Below are 10,245 nucleotides of genomic sequence, written 5' to 3' on the forward strand. Positions count from 1 at the left end.
ATATTTGGCCCAAGGGCTAACATCAGGTGCAGTTTGCCTTTACCCATCCGGGGCTCGTGGAGTTAGGGCCTCCTCTGCTCTGTAACAGAAATATTGCAGTGTAACTGAAGCAGTAAGCCTGCATCATTAATGGAAGGCTTAATAGTGACTTTAAAAAATCTCATACTTGGTATTCCATGCTGGTTGCCCAGCCGGTCTCCACCGTCTCTTCTACATACACACCCCGCTTTTGTTCAAAGTGACAGTGTGCCCAGTTAAAGAACCTTCTGTCTAAACCTCTTTGTTACTGGAGTTGTGACACAGTTCTGGAGACTAAGACATAATAATCTAATGGGTAGAGAAGAGCTTTTAGGAAAATCACTGGTTTTCTGATTAAAATGAAAAGGGAAAAATCCAGGAGATATATATCTCTGTTCCTCTTCCTGCCTGGAGTGTGGAGGAGGTACTGTGTTGGGGGAGAGGTGAAACAGACTTCTTGGGACCGTGGAAAAGAAAGCCACTCACTAGAAAAGTGGAGGCAGAGAAGAGGCTTTTGGTGTGTGTAGTGAACATGTAAAACATAGGACTTTGTGACCCCACAAAAAGCAGAATTAAGCAAAATAAAACTAGAGTGAAACTGAGTGAAGCTTGACAGCTGACAGCTTGACAGCTGACAGCCTGGGAGCTGTGTGTTAGGACAGATAAGAGTTTGCTGTGACATACGACTAAGAGTTTGAAGTGAGGTAATGGAGAGTGTCAAGGCGTTAACTTAGATAAGGCTTAAACCAAGAACCATCTCCCGCCTTACGACCACCCGTTCCCACTTGAGTACATGGCCTGAACGATAAGGAGCGGTCAGGGCATAAAAGCAGCGAACCCAAGACCAGTCGTCGTCGTCCACCGCGACCCGACCTGACTGTCACACGTCGCTGCTCATCGCGACTTGACCGATTGCTGCCGGAGGCTCTGCCAGAATCCAGACCGAACATCACGTCGCAGCTCGAACCTCTGCTCGACAGCCTCGCACTCTGTGCCACGGACTCAGGTCGTATAGTCCTGTTACAATGGCGATCGGGAGAGTATTCTAGTCCATATGCTATGGTCCTGTTACATCGTGTGGACTGGAATGTTTCTTTGATTGTTGTTCATTCTCTTGATTGCTATTGTGGTATTTTGCCTTAATATTACTTTGCTTTTGCTTTGATATTACTTTGCTTGTGTGACAATAAAATTCCTTAAAAGACATATCACTTGTAACTTTCATTACCTCGGAGCTAGGGAGACATTTCAGAGCTCCCAGCTTGGGATCCGATTCTCAAATCGATGCTCGCGACAGTGTGCTAGCCCTGGTCTTCTTTACTTTAGACTCCTTGGTCCCTGGAGAAAGAATAAAAGTGCTCTGTAAGCCACTGTGGCTTGAGTTTCTAGACAGCATGATTATAGAATGCAGACCTGACCCGGGAGTGCCACAGGCTCAGCCTGTTCCACTGGTTCCCTTGGAGAGAATTTATCAAGTCCATATTTCTTCCAGGTCAGGAGAGGAATGTTGCCCTCCTGGGAGTGAGAATGGCCAAAGCTTATCTGGTATGTGCAGAGTAGATTTCAGGAAAACATGCGCAGAAATTCACTACACTATTAAACAGGATTGTTGTGACGATCGGTGTGACATTGGATACATAGTATGGGCAAGTAGCAAGGCCCTCAAACACTTTGTTTTCCTCCTCTCTTCCTCCTCCATACTGCATGAGTTTTATTTTTGTTTTGTTTTTTTGACATAGGGTCTTGTTATGTAGTTCAGGCTGGCACTGAACTCACGATATAGTCCAGGCTGGTCTTGAACTTGTGGTGATCCTCCTGCCTCAGCCTCCCATGTGCTAGTATTATAGGTATGCACCACAATGACTGGCTCTCTTACGTTGTTTTCAACATTAAGTATACTTATTGAGCTCCTGTTGTAAACAAAGCATGTTTCAGGTACCTGAGGAAGTCAGAGATGAGACAAACACTTGGCTTTTTGGTTCTTGAAAGAATAAAACTGTAGCTATGGGAAGTCTTTGCAAAGAAAGTAAGGGTGCTAGAATTAAAGTGCCAGGAACACAGAATGTCCCATTTGATATCTAATGAAAGATCAAGCCAAGAGCTGACCATGCCATATCAAACAAGATTTCTCTGCCAATCATAATGACTCATCATTACTGCAGTTTGCTAAGTCATCGTGATTAGAGTAGTCACCAGCGACACAGGATCACACACAGAAAAGGAATATGGAACAAAGATCAATAGAATATTTCAAAGGTTGGTTTTTCTCTGAGAAAATACCTTTCTTAGTCCAGGCTTCTGACCTTAGGTTTCAATGACCTCCTACTACACCTAAAAGAATAATTCACTTAAAACAACAAAATGATGTTATCATGTATGTAATAAAAGAATGTTCCACCCCACACAATGCAGACAGTGCAGACATGTAAAGTGTAAAAGGTAAAATATACTATCTGCTTGGTAGGAACTCCTCCTGGATGTTTTTCTATGACAGTGGATTTAAGGAGGAGGCAGATATGTGCTGTTTCTTGGTTACGTCCTCCATTTCTCTCATTTGTGAAACCATTACCAACCTGATGCATAGTATTATTCTCACTATGGCAAGAATTCTTTAGTGCACAAGCGACAACACATTTGGAGAGAGAATGGTTGTCTCTTCTCCCAGCACTTGCAAGGTGGGGCTTGTGCAGCACCGACTGTGAGCCTTGCACTGGAGTTGCCCTTAGTGTCTAATATTTTTAGTCCACATAATAATTCAGGAAGCATATCTAAATCTCGTTAGTCTGCTCCAAAGCCCTTCCCTTTTTTGCTCGATTCTACCATCCAGTGCAGACAGTGCATTCTTCCTGTACGCAGGTGAGAACAAACTTAGGAAAGGTGATATTTGTGGGATGTTTGTCAAGTAGCATCAGTAACACTTCTAACATTTTGAAAGATGTGGAAGGTCTTAGAATGTCACTCTCTCTTCCTGGCCCACTCTCTCCCCTCGCCTCCTATCTGCCGGGTTAATGTCCCACATCGAAATATTTCTGTCATAGGGCTTTGATCTGTCTTGTGTTGACTGTGGCTTGGGTTGAGGCATAGACTTTTTATGCCAGTAACCAACAAAGTGTGCAAAATAAAATATGTAAAACATGATGCGGCCAAATAGAATGGGGTCAGTGTCAAAAGGATACAGAAATCACCTTCCACTGGCCGAATCTAAGGTGATTTGAACATCAAAATAAGTAGTAAAACTAGTGTATTAGCCCCTACATAATTTACAATAACAGTTAATGTTAAAATATAAGCTAAATTACCATGAGTTCATAAATGAAAACATAAGAAATCGATCACCCATTCAGTGGAATGCCAACTACTAAAGCTAAATGAAATTATGGAATTCAAATGACATTATTTTACAATAAGTGTAATAAGAAATAATATTTACATAGTACACATTTACTTGTATCTCTGGACAGATTATTCATTAATGGGGAAAAGGTAACTTTACAAAGGGAAAACACTGGCAGGCAAGAGGTCAAAGTCAGCATTGCTAGCAATGAGACAAATGCATATTTTCTTGTGCTTTCTGATATATCTTGAGGAAGACAAAATATCGCTCGATGTTATTCTGATAGAAATGCGCAGCTTGGACTGAAACATGAGGAAATAGCAGACAAACTGAAAATGAGACCCTTTCTGCAAAATAACTAGTACTATATAATCTTTTAAAATATATTTTTTAGTACCTATTACTTCTAGAAAATAGTGAATTCAATGGGGCATTTTATTGTTATTTATTTATTTATTTTGTTTTTTTGAGACAGGGTCTCACTATGTAGTTGAGACTGCCCTGGAACTCACTATGTAGCCCAGGCTGGTCTCAAACTCACAGCGATCCTCCTGCCTCAGCCTCCCAAGTACTGGGATTACAGGCATGCGCCACTATGCCCAGTTTAATGTGATATTTTAGATGTAGGTATATGTTGATCATATTCATCCCCCATTACTTTCCTTTACACCTCCTATTTCCTTCCTCTGTTTCAGAATAATCCTCCTATTTTTTTTTTTCTCTTTTTTTGGATTCAGTGGGTTAGGAGAAAATGTGACACTTGTTTTTCTGAGTCTGGTTTATTTTTCTTAACATGATGACCTCCGGTTCCATCTATTTTCCTGAAAATGACATAATTTCACTCTTTTTTTTTTTTTTTGGTATTGGGGATTGAACTTGGGTCCTTGTGCTTGAGCTAAATCCCCGGCCCTTCACTCTTCTTTATGGTTGAATAATACTTGATTGTGTAGATATACCGTATTTTCTTTATCCATTCATCTGTTGATGGACACCTAGGCTGTTTCAGTTTCTTGTCTATTGTGAATTGAGCCACAATAAAAATGGGTATGCATATATCTTTAATTCCTTTGTGTATATGCCAAAGAGTGATATACCTGGGTTATATGGCATTTCTATTTTCAGGGTTTGTTTTTTTTTTAACTTCCATACTGATTTTCATAAAAGCTGTACTAATTTACATTCCTACCATCAGAGTAGAAAAGTTCCTTTTGCCCTACATCCTGCCAGGATTTATTGTTGTTTGTATTCTTGGTGATAGCCTTTCTGATTGAAGTGAATAGAATCTCAGTGTAGCTTCAATTTCCACTTCCCTAAATGGCTAAAAATATGGAACGTTTTTTCATATACTTATTGGCCATTTGTACTTTTTTTTGGAGACAGAGTATCAGTATGTAGTTCAGGCTGGCCTTGAACTTGTGGTGATCCTTCTGCCTCAGCATCCTGAGTGCTGGGAACACAGGCATGTGCCACCATGCCTGGCCCATTTTGTACTTCTTTTGAGGAGTGTTCATTCAGTTTATTCGCCCATTTGTTGATAGGGCTGCTTGATGTTTTGGTGTTAACTTTTTTGAGTTTTTATGTATTCTAGATATTAATCCTCTATTGGAAGAGAAGCTGGCAAAGATTTTTTCCCATTCTGAAGTCTGTCTCCTTGCTCTGTTAGTTGTTTCTCTTGCTTTATAGAAACTTTAATTAGTCCCATTTCTTGATTTTTGTTATTATTTCCTGTATATTAATGAAGTGCTATATGTTGTAGTATAATGAAGTACTATATATTAATGAAATGACTGTACCTACGGCTACAAATGTTTCCCCTATGTTTTCTTCTGGTAATTTCAATGTTTCTGATCTTAAACTCAGGTCTCTGATTCATTTTGAATTGATTTTTACACAGGGTGAGAGGTAGGGGCATAATTTCAGTTCTCTACATACAGATATCCAGTTTTTCCAGCACCATTTGTAAAAGAGGCTGTGTCACCTCCACTGTATGTTTTTGGCTTATTTATCAAGAATTATATGGTTGTAACTACATGGGTTTGTTTCTGTGTCTTCTATTCTATTCTGTTGGTTTACATGTCTATTTTTGTGGAAGTGCCATATTGTTTTTGTTACTATGCTTTGTAGTATAATTTGAAATTGAGTATTGTGATGCCTCTAGCCCTGCTCTTTTTCTCAGTATTACTTTGGTTATTCTAGGTCTTTTGTGTTTCCATATGTATTTTAGGCTTTTTTTTTTTTTTTTTTAGTCCTGTGAAGAATGTCACTGGAATTTTGAAGAAAATTGTGCTGAATCTGTAGATAGCTTTTGGTAATATAATCATTTTAGTATTTGGAGGTCTTCTCATAGAGTCTTCTTCAGTTTCTTTCTTTGTTGTTTTGTTCTGTAATTTTGTTTGTTTGTTTGTTTGTCAGTGCTGGGATTGAACTCAGGTCCTTGTGCTTGCAAGGCAGGCAGCAGAACCACTGAGCTAAATCCCGAGCCCATTCTTCAGTGTTTTGTAATTTTCATTGCAGAGATCTTTCACTTCCTTGGTTAGTTTAATTCCTAGGCATGTAATATTTTTTTAGAAACTACTTTGAATGGAATTGCTTTACTGATTTCTTTCTCAACTATTTCATTACTGGTGTATATAGGAAAGCTACTAATTTTTTAATGTTGATTTTTGTAACCTGCTATATAATCTTTAAAGGAGTCAAGTTCATTGCAGTAAAGAAAGACTAAGGAATGGATAAGTCTGAATTAGGTTGGGTAAATTTGGGAGGGTAATTAAGACACAAGATTAAAATTGGATGTGGAATATAGATTAGAACAGGATTGGCCAACTATCTATCGCTTTCAGGCCAAATCCAGCTTACAACCCTTTTTTAGTATAGCTTGGCAAATAAGAAAAGTTTTTGCATTTTAAAAAAGTTGTGGCAAAAAACATGACATAAAATTTACCATCTTTACCATTTCATTTATTTATTTTTATCATTTATATAGTTTGATAACATTAACTCATTCACTTCAGAGACAGATCTCTAAAATTTTGTCATTTTAGCAGGACAGAAACCCTGTGCTTGTTGAACAACTCCGCATTCATTTCCCCCTCCTTCCATACACAGGAAACCACAATTCTACAATTCTACTTCTTTATTTCTGAATCTGTCTACTTTGGATACATCATATAAATGGAATCATGTAGTATTTGTCCTTCTGTAGCTGGTTTATTTCACTTACCATAACATCCCCAAAATTCATCCATGGTTCAGCATTTGACTGGATTTCCTTCTTTCTTTTTCTTTTTTTTTTTTTGGTTCCAGGGATAGAACTCAGGTCCTTGCATTTACAAGGGAGGTAGTGGAACCGCTGAGCTAAATCCCCAGCCCTCCTTCTTTCTTAATGCTGAATAGTATCACATTTTTTTATCCATTTATCTATCCATGGACATGTCAGTTATGCCTATCATTTGGTTCTAGTGGATTATGCTGCAACTGAGATGGATATGCAAATATCTCTGGATATAATATATATCCAAAAGTAATATTGTTGACTTATGGTAGGTCTGATTTTAAATTTTTGAGAGATTTCTATGCTATTTCTCCACAGTGACTGCATGGTTTTGCATCCCACCAACAGTGCACAAATGTTCCAATTTTTCCATATTCTCACCAACATTTGCTATTTTCTGATAGTGGCCATCCTAACAGGTATGAAATAATATGTCATCGTTTTCATCTTGTTTCTCTAACAGTGGTGTTGAAAATATTTCATATGCTTGCTGCCTGCTTGTATACTTTCTATGGAGAAAAACTAAGTTTTTGCTGACCTTTAATTGGATCTGGGGAAATATTTGCCTGTTGTGTAATAGAACCCTGGGTACAATTTCTTATTCATTAGGACAATGACAAGATTTCTAAATGTTGGAAGCAGTCACTTGCTTGTAAAAACTGATGAAGAGAGTAAATATCCTATAAAGTTATCCTCAGGACAAAATAAAGCCCCACAGATAAAAAAATAACTGGAAGAAGGGCTGGGGATTTAGCTCATGGCACCTCACCTGCCTCATAAGCACCAGGTCCTGAGCTCAATTCCCAGTACCAAACAACAACAAAACTGGAAAAATGTCATAGACACTGAGATCGGACTTTGAACGATCATGCAATGTGGAACTAGATGTTGAAACAGGGTTAATCAGATTTATGAAGGGCAGAAATCTCACCCATGGATGGCTTTGGATTATACTTGGGTTCTGTTTGCCAGATGGAGGGCATGATTTAGGTGCTAGCTATTAGTTAGGGCTGAACTGTGGAATGGAAGCCATTCTTTCATTGGGATTTTGTCACTTTGGTCTTGTGAATTGTGTTGGAGGAGCAAGGATAAGCAGAACTCACTGCTATGAATTGCTTGAGATAGTCCCCTTTATCTGAAGGAAATATGTTCCAAGACCCCCATTGGATGCCTGAAATAATATATAGTTTGATAACCCTATCTGTGCTATGTTTTTCCATATATATTTGTTCCTATGATCAATTTATAAATCAGGCACAGTAAGAGACAAACAACAATAATTAATAATAAAATAGCATAATTTAAGAATGAATTGTTAAAGGTTTGTGTTGGGGGTCATTATTAAGTGAACCCAAAACATTGCTATAGTGCAAGAGTTAATCGGATAATGGAAATGACTACTAAATGGCCAATAGACTGGTAATGTATACAGCACCAGAAGACTTTAACAAAGAAAGCACCAGTCTTTAAACCCTGTGACATGCTGAGTAGACTTGCTACTAAGCAGATTCAAAAGGGATGGGCCGTGAAATCAGTGACGTTGACTGTATTGGAAATATGGAGATTGTAAGACCTAAAGCCTCACTACCGCTCCAAGGAGCTCAACAGCCACTGAGGGCTTTCAAAAAGTAAGACCAAGGGCCTTACTACCACTCCGAGGAGCTCGATTCTACCTCTCTGAAGAGCTCGACCGCCACGAGATTCACCCAGGAAGGAACACACCAGATACGTTGGAAAGGGAACAGACCTTTACTAGTCTGGCCAGACAGCACTCCTGGAGCCAAGCAGCTCAGAGAGGCGTCCGTTTAGGGGCGGAGGTCCTTTTTATAAGGGGATAGGCAGGGTTGGGGGTCTACTCAAGATGCTTACAGAATGTCCCAAGGTTTTCAAAACATTCCTTCTGGGCAGACAAAGAGTAAACAATCTTTATCTATTTATCCGGAAGTACTAAATGGTCACCTGTTAATTTACATTAATCACAGTTGGGACTAGGATTTAGATTACAAAGTTATGCAGTCTTACATTCCTAAGCAAAGGTAGGGGTGCAACTACAAAGGGGAGTGGTACACAAAGGCCTCTGGGGCCATTACTCACCCAACGTGGACTCACTTTAGTTCAGTTAGGTCTTACAGAGATAATTTATCTAATCATGTGTGTCCAGGGTGTTTTAAAATTACTGCCATGTTTGAAGGAGCATTAGAAGGACTCGCTGGATTCAGTGTCTATGCATCACAGCCAAGACTTATCACAGCAATGTAGTAAGGTAGGGAAAAAGACTCAATTCTGGGGACATCTGTAGCCAAGCATCTTTATGTTCTCTTTTCCACAAAGGATCACATAGCACACTCCTCCTGAAGCAATGAACACGTTTCCTCAGCATCCAATGTTTGTGCCCAAAGAAACCCATTAGAGCTTCAGCGCCCAAAACAGGAATTTTGTTTTTATTTTTTGGTGTTGGAGATTGATTCCAGGGCCTTTTGCATACTAAACACACATTCTACCACTGAGCTATACCCCCAGATTGCACCCAGCATTGTTTTTTTGTTTGTTTGTTGTTGCAGTTTTTGAGACGAAGTCTCACTATGTAGTTCAGACCTCCCTGGAACTCACTATGTAGCCCAGGCTGGTCTCAAACTCAAGGCAATCATCCTGCCTTAGCCTCCCTAGTGCTGGGATTACAGGCGTGTGCCCATGCCCAGCTCCTGCCCCCAATGTTTTTACTGGGATCAGGTCACATATACATGCTCTGCCTAACACATACCAAGATTCCATACTCCCAGGGAAGAAGTAGGTATTTAGCATAAACCACCTTGTTTGTAACAGAGCCACACTTGTCAGCTAGGGAATAATGAGAACACTCTTGATCTAAATTCCCAGATACAAGTCAAAGGTCAAAATTTCAATCAAGACTGCCTAGGCCAGCAGTCTCAGGCCTGCTACATTAACTTTTTCTGTATACCAGCAAAACCTCTAGCTGCAGTAAAATTGATAAGAGAAATTTCACACTGGAGGTTTTCCAATGGAATTGCTAACGCCATATGTTGTATGTACAGAGATTAGGATTGAAAATGTTAAAGTTTGGCAGCTCTTCTAATTGTTCTGTATTCCAGAAATATATTTAATCCCCTACCCTCCAGTGCCCCAGGCCTTCACTGGAGCAGACCAGTGAGGACTGCCCAGCCACATGGATACCCCTGCAGCATCCCTGTCCCCGCACCGCCCCGTGCTCTTGGGCCTCCTGGTTGTGCCAGTACCTGGATCCACACTGCATAGGCACAGGTGGTCATAAAGTAAGTACTGAGCTCCAGAAGATAGAACGGAAGTGAACAACTGCAATAAGGACACACTATGTAAGACTTAGTCTCACTTCCACTCTGAGGAGCATGAACAGCCGAAAGGCCTCCACGATGCTGAGCCCTAAAGCTCAGCGAGGCTCCAGGAGCTTGCCGGACAGCGAGAACCACCCAGGAAGGAACACACCAGGCTGGTTGGTAAATAGACCTTTATTAGTCTGGCCAAATGGCACTCCTGGAGCCAAGTAGCTCAGAGAGGCAACTAGCTCAGAGTCAGAGGCTATTTTATAAAGGGCTATGGGGAGAGTTAACACTAGAAACTTACGGGA

This window comes from Fukomys damarensis, unplaced genomic scaffold (genome assembly GCF_012274545.1).
Source record: "Fukomys damarensis isolate Sample0158 unplaced genomic scaffold, DMR_v1.0_HiC HiC_scaffold_36, whole genome shotgun sequence".
NCBI classification, from domain to species: domain Eukaryota; kingdom Metazoa; phylum Chordata; class Mammalia; order Rodentia; family Bathyergidae; genus Fukomys; species Fukomys damarensis.